Here is a 12,835-nt window from a genome sequence, read left to right as displayed (position 1 = left end):
GATGCATTGCCTTAATTCGTTGGTGATAAATTTGCTCATCGGACACTATGCGTTTGGCACGCAGCATTTGGGAGAATGGCAGGTGTTTTTTAAGAGATCCCTGGTGGAAACTAGTATAGTGAAGGGTATTGTTGCGGTCAGTGTCTTTTCTGTAGAGATCTGTAGTAAAACCTTGTTGTGTGACTTTGATCTTAACGTCCAAGAATGTTATTTCTTTATCGCTGATTTTCAACACTAAGGATGAGCGTATCAAACTTACGTGGCAAATCAGCGATCTGCAAGTCACTATCTGTCTGTATGTGCTGTATACGCAATTGCCCATTCAGGGCTAAATGACTAACATCATGCTGTAAAATAAATTAGCTCTTTTACAAATCTGTATCATATAGGGAAAACAAATATTATTGACAATGGTAACATAAATCCCATATGAACTAAAGGAGCTGTATAATTGCTTATAATGACATAAAAGAATTGCTGTGTTTACAAATTATGAAATAATTGCTTTACGTTACATGTTTTTAATTGGCACTATGCACATTATCTTCAGTCAATTTTTTTAAGCCACGTATTATGATGAAATTTGCACATTATAAGATGGCGTCCATCTTTTCAAATGTTAATAGCCCTTTTTCTATTTCCTTGACATTGTTGATCTGGCTGACGGCTTAAAATGGTGACTGTCATTATGCACTAACGTAACACTGACGAAGCCTGTGAAGGCGAAACGCGTCTGTTGGGGTGAGGGGGGTTTGGTATGAATAAATTTTGAATTGGGATACCAGCGTGCCAGCCGATTTTTTTTTCCTCTACTCGTGGATGCAAGGAGGAATGTGCAGCGATATCTAAGCGTCTCACCAACGCTGGCTTTGACGCACCCGGAGAGAAGTGGAGCTACGGCGGTGAACCCAACCGTGCCTGAAAATATATATATATATATATATATATATAAATATATATATATATATATATATATATATATATATATATATATATATATATATATATATATATCCACACAAAGTTCAGAAATGATGGCACACCACTCAGGAAACTTTTCAACAGCGTTTATTACTTGGCTGCGATGACCTACGGGTTTCGAACATTTCGTTCTTGATCACGGTACCATTTCAAACAGTAAGTCCCTTTTCACGTTTGCTTTAAATACACATTACACACGCAATGCATTATGGGCATTCTAGTTAAATTAACCTCATTTAACTGAAGTACAATTCACAACCTTCTACTGGATTCAGTTTAATAGTATTCAGGTTGTGTTGACATTAGTTTGTCATGAGTGTGGTTTGTGTCATCATTTGTCGGACTGAGTGCCTTAAGCATGCCCTGCATGTAGTGTTAAGGTTGCCATGTGGTGTATAAGTGAGAATCTATATTCCAGATTGGTGTGGTATAACGGTGAGAATTACATTCTATGTGCTCATTTATATCTACAGTGTTCTACAGTGAATGGGTTCACTCTTAATAAGACAACTACTGTGATTTGGCAGATTGGGTGTTATTCCACAACTTCGTACAGCATATGAATTGGCGGATGAGACTACCAGTACTCAAATTGGAAACACTCAAATCCTAGAAGAAATGGCAGTAACCACAAACAAATCTGCTAAAACAACTTTGAAACCCCCATCCAAATTTTGTCCAACTCTGTACCCGGGGAATAAGATAGACATCTATCATGATCTAGTGTTGGGGGAGATTGACAAGATGACGAATGTAAGTCATAATGGAATTGAAAATCTCAACAAAAAGGAACGATTGGCCATACAATCTCTCAAATTAAACAATAACATCGAGATCAAACCCGCCGACAAAGGGGGAAACATTGTTATCCAAGAAAAAACAGATTATATCAATGAGGCAATGAGACAACTAGAAGACACTTCCAAATACACTGTGCCTGAAAGAAACCCGATGAAAGAATTAACAACTGACCTAAGAAACAAACTAGACATTTGGAAAAAGGCTGGCCTAATTACTGAACAGGAAAGAAAATACCTGATGGTAGAAAATCCAACTGTACCAACCATATACTTTCTTCCGAAAGTACATAAAACACTCAACAAACCACCAGGGAGGCCAATAATTTGTAGTTGCAGAAGTCTATATGAGAACGTGTCAGTGTATGTGGATAATTTCATTGCCCCCATAGTACCCACACTAACATCTTTCATTAAAGACAAAGGGGACTTCTTGCGAATTCTGTCTAACACCGAATGGCAACCAAACTACTTTCTAGTAACGATCGATGTTGTATCGTTACATACCTACATAGACCATGAGATTGGTCTTAGGGCAATCCAATATTTCCTCCAACAGAGATCAGTCAACCTCTATGAACATTCGAAGATGCTCTTACAGATGATAACACTCTGTCTTATAATATTATCTTCATCTTCAACAAGAAAACATATGCACAGCGCTGTGGAACTGCCATTGGAGTTTCCTTCTCCCTAAGCTACGCTAATCTCATGATGGGGTGGTGGGAGAGGTGTGTAGCTTGGGGGGAAAAAAACGACCAACATATGGCTAACGTAGCGTTATGGCTCCGTTTCATAGACGACCTCTTTCTGCTCTGGAAAAGCACTGAACATGAATTTAAAAACTTCTTTGAAATTCTAAACACTAATACAGTGAGACTAAAATTCACCTACAATATCAGTCCTAGAGAAATTGAATTTCTGGATACCAGGGTATATGTGAAAGACAATAAACTGGAGACAACTGTCCGTCGTAAAAAAACAGCAACTAACAGTCTTTTACATGGACAGAGTTTCCATCCAACCAGTTTGAAGAGAAGTATCCCTTACGGGGAATTGCTAAGGATGAAGAGGAACTGTTCCGAAGAAAGTGAAATGGAGCGCAAGTTTGAAGATACAAAAATTAATTTTCAGCAGAGAGGATACAAAAGAATCGACATCAAGAGAGGGGAAAAAGCAGCCTGGAACAAAAACAGACATGAAATGCTAACGTCATGTTACAAAACCTTACTTGGAAAAAGAAAAAACTTAAATCATGACATGACACAAAACATAAGTGAAACAGAAACAACAAGAACATAAGAACAACCAAGAATGATAATCAAGTATACGAAGGAGAGCTTCAAAATAAGAAAAATCATGACAAAGTATTGACATATACTAAAAAAAGACATTGACATTGGAAATGAAATAGGAGATAGACCATCGGTTACATACAAAAGAGCACCAAACTTGTCAGACCATTTGGTGCATAGCCACTTCGAATTGCGAAAAGACAAAACCTGCTTGGGATCTAAACAAACAGGATTCACAAAATGCCTAGTATGCAAGGCCTGCAGATTTGGAAAAAATCAAAAAAACCTGCTGGAACCCTCAGGAAGAAAATTCGAAATAAAACAACAAATCACGTGTGAAACTCCTTTTGTTGTATATCTACTCCAATGTCAGTGCCGTAAAAGATATATTGGGAGCACGACATGTCCGTTGAAAAAACGTATCCTGGAGCATACAAGGGCAATACAGAAAAAGGACCCTGCCTATGCAATGGCAAAGCACATGACAAACCATCCTGGATATATATGGACAAACATGACATACTCAGGTCTGGCTCCAATACCTCCCAATGAATGTGGAGGGGATAGGATATTGCAATTAAGAAGACTTGAGTCAAAACTAATTATGAGATTCAAAACCACACAACCGATGGAACTCAATACAGATGCTGAACTTCATGTACATCTGTAATAGATTGGACTGATGCTTATACAATTCGACGAACAAAAATTGCTTTTTAATAATTTTGAATTGAACTTCACACAGCAACACAATTCCAGCCACTAGTGGTAATTAGTAGCGGTGGCCAGGGCACTCAGCCCTACAAACACGGAATAACACCCAATCTGCCAAATCACAGTAGTTGTCTTATTAAGAGTGAACCCATTCACTGTAGAACACTGTAGATATAAATGAGCACATAGGATGTAATTCTCACTGCTACACCACACCAAGCTGGAATAAAGATTCTCACTTATACACCACATGGCAACCTTAACACTACATGCAGGGCATGCTTAAGGCACTCAGTCCGACAAATGATGACACAAACCACACTCATGACAAACTAATGTCAACACAACCTGAATACTATTAAACTGAATCCAGTAGAAGTTTGTGAATTGTACTTCAGATAAATGAGGTTAATTTAACTACAATGCCCATAATGCATTGCGTGTGTAATGTGTATTTAAAGCAAAAGTGAAAAGGGACTCACAGTTTGCAATGTTACCGTGATCAAGAACGAAACGTTCGAAACCCGTAGGTCATCGCAGCCAAGTACTAAAAGCTGTTGTAAAGTTTCCCGAGTGGTGTGCCATCATTTCTGAACTTTGTGTGGATATAGAGACGGGATACTGCCTTGATCCCGTTGTTGGCACCAGCTCTTGTGTGCTCCCCCTGCGACGAGGCAAGTTGCGAATTTATATATATATATATATATATATATATATATATATATATATATATATAAAACCTACTGAGGGTCTCCGGTAGGTAGTTATACTTTTTGATTTGCCAATAACTTGGGCAAGATTCGACGAATCTCCGTGAAATCCTCAAACCTGATGGGCCACTCACTTCAGCTGTTGTGTTAAAAGTTTTGGTGTGATTTGTCAAGCAGGGACTGAGAAAAAGGGGGGCCCAAAAATGCTTTTTCTCCATGCTAATTTCCATAGGAAATTTTAGACAAGGTTACAGCCTGAACTGCTTAACAGAATTACACCGAATTCGGCAAAAAGGTAGATCTTGGTCTAGAAAACCCTCTTTTTGTTAAATGGTCTAAATCCATTCTGTAGTTCCTGAGGAATGTAAAGATTTTTCAGATATACGACTGTGCCAACTGTGGATCCACAAACCCTCCCGATCTCTTTCCTGAAATCTGATGGGCTGCTGACACTTCAACCCATGAAGTGTTTGCATCCATCTTGTGAATCTTGACCCCTCTCCTTGAGCTGTAAATGGCCCTGGGGACCGCCACACCCCAGGGCCGGGTCCAGCAATGTCCTGGGGTACCCATGCCTAGAACATTGAAGTTTGCCATGGGATGGTGGGAGCACTGCACCTGCCATTCCAAAGCAAACAAGTGTATTCTGCTTTGAAAAAGTGAAAGCGTTTTGCTCTCACTTGTTCAATGTGGAGCACAATTTGCTTTTTACCCCAGGGAGCTGCAAGTCAGCAGTTCCCTTTCTGTAAAAAGCAATGCTGGCTCCCCCTGGGGGCGCGCACTGGCAGGGACTGCGGGGGACTTCAGGCTCCCCCTACCGTCCCCATTGAGAGGTCATGCCAAGGGCAATTGGGTCCCCAGGCCCAAAAACGGCCAGGGAGAGGTGCTGCTCGCCCCCGCTCTTACAAAAAGAGAAAAAAAATAAGAAATGGCCAATACCCAGGGATGGGGTCCCTTGTGCCGATATTGGCCTGGAAAACGGAGCTGCGAGGCCACCCCCCCCCCCTTTTAAAAAGAAGAAATATGGGTATGGGGTCCCTGGGGCAAAATTAGCCTGGGAAGGGACCTTTCGTAGCCCCCTCTCCCTTTTTGTATAATATATATAAATGCCAAGTCCCTGGGGTATTTTTTTTTATGTGTCAGGTCCAGGATATGGAGTCCCAAGGGGCCAAAAGGGTCAAGAGAAAGGGGGCTTAAATACCCATTCACTGCAGAGGGTCCTTAGTGACCAACTAGCCCACTTGTTACGTCCAGTAAGCCCCACACAGTGGGATTGCTGAGGTGGTTGGAGGCCACGCCCCTTTTTCCATCACTCTGCAATTGTACCTCTCAGCACACTGCTGGTGTGGCAATGAGGTCCACTTGCCTCCAGACGGTCTCAGGACTAAAATGGACTTCATCCCCCAAGCAGCAGTGCACCAGGAGGTACTTTTCTAGAGTGATTGGGGAAGGAGTCATGCCCTGGGACCACCTCTCAGCAATGCAGCTCTTTGATGATTACTGAGGAAACAGAAAGGCTAGTTTCCCACAGGGACCAACAAATAGTAGTTCTCCAGGAGGCGTGTTTGCAGAGTGGAGGATAAAGAGGGTGTGGTAACTAAAAACCTCTCAGCAAACCCACTCTGTTGGACTTGCTGGAGGTAACAGGAGGGGTAGTTGGCCCTTAAGGACCCTCAAAAGCCAATGGGATTGTTTCTCCCTACCAGTAGTGCATCAGGAGGTGCGTTTGCATAGTATTGGAGAAAGGGGGCATGGCCTGCTCTCTGATCTCAGAAACCCTGCTGTATGGGACTTACTAGAGGTAATAGGAGGGGTAGTTGGCCCCCATGGCCGTCCTTGGGGCCAACTAACCCTCCTGTTACTTCAAGTAAGTCCCACACAGCAGGATTTCTAAGAATTTGTCAGATGCCATGCCCCCTTTATCCACCACTCTGCAAATGTGCCTCCAGGCGCACTACCAGTTAGGGTATGAAGTCTCCTTTGTTCCAGTGGAACCCTGGGGGGCAAAGAAGCCCCACACAGTGGAATTCCTGAGAGCTGGTCAGAGGCCCAGCCCTCTTTCTCCACCACTCTGTAAATGTGACTGCTTGTTAAAAAATCCTTAGAAATTCACAAAAAAACTATGATTACTGGGACGTTATAGTTAGGAAATAGCATTTCAAAAAACCTAATTGAAAAAACGAAAGTTTACAGGGATGTTATAGTTAGCAATTGAAATTGAAAAAACCCCTAGAAATTCACCAAAAAAACCTAAGTTTACTGGGACGTTATAGTTGGGGTCAAATTTTACTCATACAGAACTAGAGAAATTCTGCTGTTATAGTTGGCTGAGTTTACTGTAACTTACACACCAGCAATGCACTGCTTATGACCTCACATATGACATGGTCAGTGACATCACTGATGACACTTAAGACCTATTTTCCATTTTTGCAGCTATTTGGGACATCACAATGTCACTGTTAACTGCAACGATTGCTCCTTTTCCATAAAGTGAAAACACATGCATGCACACATGTTACAGTATTTTACATACTAAGGCTTTATTGCTGTACACTTCAAACTCATGTTTTTCTAGTATATTTCTAGAACAACCATCTCTAAAACATATATACCATTTTTGCAGTAAGACGGGAGATCAGCGTTAGTCATTGTGATCCCTGCGGTTACCTTGCAAAAGCAGAAAATAAAAGCAGGAATTTAATAGACACCACCACATTACAATATGAAAACTATATAACTAATTCTAACCATCACAATACATAACTCACTGTATAAATAACTCTATAAAAACATTTATCAGAAATTCAATATCTCTATAAAAATGTATATTAATGATTCACTGATATTTTTATATTCCCATCACTCTTCGCAATACCTTTGCGATAGTCGCGATGTCCCAGTAATGGTATGTGGGGGGCTGCGCTGGAAGTTGCAGCATCATTGCGAATATCATGCGTGATCAAAAAAAATTATTTTGGACGCATAACTTGTGTCACTAACACCCCCATTTCTCAAACATGGGGTCAGAGTACCTCTACTCTGACCCCTTATGTTAGCTTTTTCAGAAATTTTCAGCCCTGGGAATTGTTTCCGATTATTAAAATGGTGGCTGCAAGCTTCTGTTCAGGTTCCGTCCAGCCAATCAGAGGTTTTACATTGGCATGTGAATTTGCGATTACTCGCAAAACCCTCATGAAATATCCATGACCAGAGATATCACTATAATGTTTGGCTTAAATTTCTCAAAAACTACTAAACAGATTCACACCAAATAGGCAAAAGGCACTTCATTGAACCAACCTCTAAGCATTGGCGGAAAATCAGTTCCGCTCGCGGATTTCGCAGATTTTCGGTAAATTCGCAATCTGCGAGATTCGCGAATTTCAAGCAAAATCCGCGAGCGGAACGGATTGGGTCAAAAGTTCAAGCTGACTTTTGTAACTCTTTTAGAATTGCGCCGGCAAGCTGCCAGAGCCATTCTAAAACAGTTACAAAAGTCAGCTTCAACAGGAAGCTCTAATAGATAAAGTAAAGCAGGTGCTGCTCAAATTCAGTTACATAATCATTAATCACCCCAAACTTGGGGTGATTAAAGATTGTGTAACTTAATTTGACCTTCAACTGGAGCACCTGATTTAGTGTATCTATTAGTGCTTCCTGTTGAAGCTAATTCTAGCTATTTTAGAATGGTGCTGGCAGCTTTCCGGCACCATTCTAAGTGGGGCTGAGGGCAGAAGGGCACAAAAGTGGGACAGAGGGCAGAAGGGGACAAAAAATGAGTGGGGCAGAGGGCAGAAGGGCACAGAATCGAGTGATATAGAGGGCAGATGGGCATAAAAAAAGAGAGGGTGGCAGTGATTAAGCAGGCCAAAAAAAACAACCTGCAAAATTGCAAAGCGCCTAGCGAACACCCGCGAACACTTAAAGCGCCTCGCGAACACCCGCGAACACGCAAAAATAAAAAAATCTGCGAATTCGCGAATTTTGCGGATTGCGAATTCGCAAATCCACAAATTCGCAAATTGCGAATTTGCAAAATTCGCCCATGCTTACCAACCTCTACCTCCCAGCCAAATTTGATGTAAGTCCATTCAGCAGTTCAGGATGTATGTGTAGCTAAGGTTTCCTATGGAAATTACCATTACAAATGCACCCGCATTTCATGCCCCAAATTCTTGCTCCCCATTGCACAGATCACCCTTAAACTTTCCATGACAACCAGAACCTACCGTGACACTTTCATAAAGATTGGTCAAACAACCCAAAAGTTATAAGGCAAGTCAAAAAATGCTTTTCCTATGAAAATTAGGTCCTGACTATAGCTACCCACTTGCGACAGCCAGTCGGAACTGGCACTGTGAGGCATGTGGCGACGTCCCACCAACGCTGTTCTGGAAAAAGAAAAAAGATAAAAAGAAATATATATATATATATATATATATATATATATATATATATATATATATATATATATATCCAAACAATAGCAGCTTCTACCACTTCCACTCGCAGCGGCGAAGAAGGACAGACAGACCACTGTATTCAGGCAAGATGTTTATTTCACCTTCACATCCAAACAGCTACGGCAGATGACGCGTTTCGGGCTGGCACCAGCTCTTGATCATATATATATATATATCCATCCATACAGTGGTTCTTTCCCCCCGGGTTAATAAAACTTTGCTTATGTGCAAATCCCACTTGGGAGAAACTGGTCTCAAGGACTACAAAACCACAAGCACCAGAATGTCTAAAAACTGAGCTCACTCGAGAAGTCCACTGGGACTATTTAATAGGTGCATGAAGTAATGGCGCTGTTAAGAGTGCGCGTTCAGTAGTGTGTGAACTCGAGTTTCCCTACTTTATTTTTCCTTGCAATATTATATAGCGGGAACTCGACAACATGGCATGAGCACAATTTACATTACAGAAGAACACATTCATTTGTGGTAGGCACGGGGAGACAAAGCGATTTGCCTGGAATCACAGGATGTTGAGCTGATGCAGAGATTCGAACGTAGCTCCCCAGCTCTAAAGTTCGCAATTCTAGAACTTGTGGCGGGAGGTGTGTCGAAAAGTGTATGTCGGTGCTGGCCATCAATGAGAGAGACCTGTGCATTTTTCAAATGGGTGGTGAAAAAATATGAGTATGTTGCTGGAGATGTGGGCCGCCGTGCCACCAATGTACTTACCAGGGGAGGGTAAACACCCATTTGTTCCGCAACTTTCTTTCCGCATATCATCACTCCGCATACTTTCATTACGAAAGTACCATGACTCCACAATGCCATTATAACACATGGCATTACATTTTATATGCTTTTACCACGCATGCATTTACAATGAAATTCGTTGTAAATGCATGAATGGTAAAAGCATGTTTTTTTTAATGATTGGATAAGGTAAGTATGGGTATAGGGGAATATGTTTTGGGATACTGAGGTATATGTTTTGGGGTGTTTGGGTATTTTAAGGGTTCAGATATAGTTTTGGGTTATGGGGTACAGGGGTAGTGTTAGGGTTTAGGGATAGGTATGGGTTTTGGGGTACAGGGGTATTTTTAGGGTTCAGGGCTAGGTTTGGGTTTTGGGGTAAAGGGGTATTTTTAGGGTTCGGGTAGGTTTGGGTTGTGGGGTACAGGGGTATTTTAGGGTTAAGATTGGTTAGTGTTTAAGGGCGTTGGGGTATTTTAAGGAGTAAGGGTGGGTTATGATTATGGGGTGCAGGTGTATTTAAAGGGAGTAGGGTGGGATTAGAACACAATATGAGACATGGCATGAAGGGGGGAAAGTACCACACGCCCCCAGCATTTGTCACGCCCCCAGCACACACCCACAGCACAAAGCAGACACACCCACAAGGGACTACTTTGCTGGCACGGTTCTTTTACCTTTTAAATGTATATGGTGGGCCTCTGCATAGCCTATGTCCTTCTGCTACAGCTGCCCTTTCCAACGCTGTATTGGGTGTTGTGATTGGTGCTGTGGTTCCTGAGATTACCCGCCTCAAAGGTGTGGGCTCTCTCTTTATTATATTAGTATGGATATATATATTGCCTACAGGTGGTAAGATTACTATGAGAAAGTTCCAGTGGCTCTAAATGGTTAAATAGTGCATGGGAGGGTGCACAAGTGCCTAAATGGGTCACTGAGCATATATATAAGTGGCTGTATGGGTGAGCAGCAGGGTACATGAATGTGCTGTATGGGTGCATGAATGGTGTGTAAGAAGGTGCATCCATGAGTAGTGGGTATGTGAGTTGCTATATGGGTGAGTGAATGGGTATGTAAGTAGCTGCTTCTGTGAGTGAATAATTATGAGAGAGTTTGTATGTGAGAGTATTTGCTTGTCTCAGTAACTGCATACACAAGTGAGTACATGTATTAGTTACTCTATGGGTGAGGGATTGGCTGTGCAACTGACTGTTTGGGTGAGTGAGTAGGTGTGTAAGTAGGTGTGTGTGTAAGGGATTTAGTGTGAGAATGGGTGTATGAGTGGGTGTATGAATGTCTGTATGTCTGTATGACTGGATGCGTGAGTGGCTGTATTGGTCAGTGAGAAGGTGCATGATTGGCTATATACGTGAGTTAGTGGCTGTGGTAGTGGCTGTACAGGTTAGTTAATGTGGGGGTGGCTCTACAGATCAGTGAGTAGGTGTGTGTCTATTTGTATGAGTATGTGAATGGAAAAGTCATTGGTTGTGTGGGAGTGGGTATATGTTATATTTTATGGGGTATACATGAGTATGTGAGTTGTTCTGTGGATGATGTCATCAGTGATGTTATTTCAGATGTCATCAGTGATGTCATTTTAGATGGCATCAGTGATGTCATGAGTGATGTTATATGTGAGGTCATCAGCAGGCCTTGCAGGGGTGTTAGTTATAGTTAGTTCTGCTAAATTTAACTGTTGGAATTCTCTGGTTTTATATGAGTGAAGTGTGAACGTAACTATAATGTCCATGTAACCTTTAGTTTTTTCCGTTAATGTATATATTTCTGATATGTATTACTTACTGGCAGTCGCCAGTTACAATAGGAAAAATTCAATATTCTATTCCAAATAACTTTATCGCTGATTGATGAATATTCACAACATTTTTCAAAACTTATGGCCCGCTCCGGTCAGCTCCTATCCTGAAAGTTTTGGCCTGATTTGTCAAGGGGGGACCGAGAAAAAAGGGGGGCCACAAAACGTATTTTCCCCATGCAATTTCTCATAGTAAACTTTAGCCACGGCTACAGCCCAAACTGCTGAACGGAATTACACCAACATTGGCAAAAAATGTAGCCCTTGGTTCAGAAAGAACTCTTTTCGTTAAATGGTGTAAATACGTTCAGAAGTTCCTGAGAAATTTGAAAAAGAATAAATATCGATATCTGGGAGGAGCCTAACCACACATGTCATCGTAAGATCGGTTTGGCTGTCAGCACTTCATCCTGGATTTGCTGGCAGCCATCTTGGGACCAATATACATTATAGTACCCCATTGAAATGCATTGTAGGGAATCAAATATTTTGAGGGTTACCAAAAGGAGAACTATAAAGGGTGATAACAGATTTTAGTTATATTAGAATTCATTTGTTGATGGTACCATACTATTTTCAGGAATTGTGGTGTGTTCTATGGTGATTCTACCCTGTGAAAAACCTTCTGCTGGGATATCATGAATCATGTTTGAGAGAAAACTATTTTCACATGCTTGTCCCATAGAGTTTTGGAAGGTGCTACAGAAGCTAAAATGAGAACATATTTTCTGTAAATTCACATTATCTTTCTCAGTCAAGTGGGAATGAAGTCTGACATTCTCAGTAAAACATGTACATCCAACAAGGGCAGAGAGTGTCAATTGATTCGTTTGTGTTCTACTGCAGCTTCCCAGAGTGTTCTAAAGAACAAATAGAGCGCTAACAGCCTTAGTTATGACAAAAGTATGGCACACCTGTAGCCATCTTGATTGAAATAAACTGGTAACACTTAAAACATTTAATTTAAAAAGGAACAAAATGAAGGGGTTCATTTTGTCATAGAAATTATGGTTAGTTCTGTAGAAAGAAAAATTAGGATGTGTTTCAAGTGTGATCTCAAATCTCTCCCTGTTATATTTCCACAGGAGCAGCCTGTCAGTTGATGCCTTTGTGTTCTACTGCAGCTTCCCAGAGTGTTCTAAAAACAATTAGCTAGCTAACAATCTTACTTATGATAAAATTATGGCACACCTGTAGCCATCTTGATTGGAATAAACTGGTGACACTTAAAACATTTAATTTAAAAAGGAACAACATGAGGGGTTCATTTTGCCATAGAAATTATGGTTAGTGCTGTGGAAAGAAA

The sequence above is a fragment of the Lissotriton vulgaris genome, chromosome 3_1, assembly GCF_964263255.1.
Source record: "Lissotriton vulgaris chromosome 3_1, aLisVul1.2, whole genome shotgun sequence".
NCBI lineage: Eukaryota > Metazoa > Chordata > Amphibia > Caudata > Salamandridae > Lissotriton > Lissotriton vulgaris.
The sequence above is the reverse complement of the archived record's forward strand: the minus strand, read 5'-3'. Positions refer to the sequence as shown.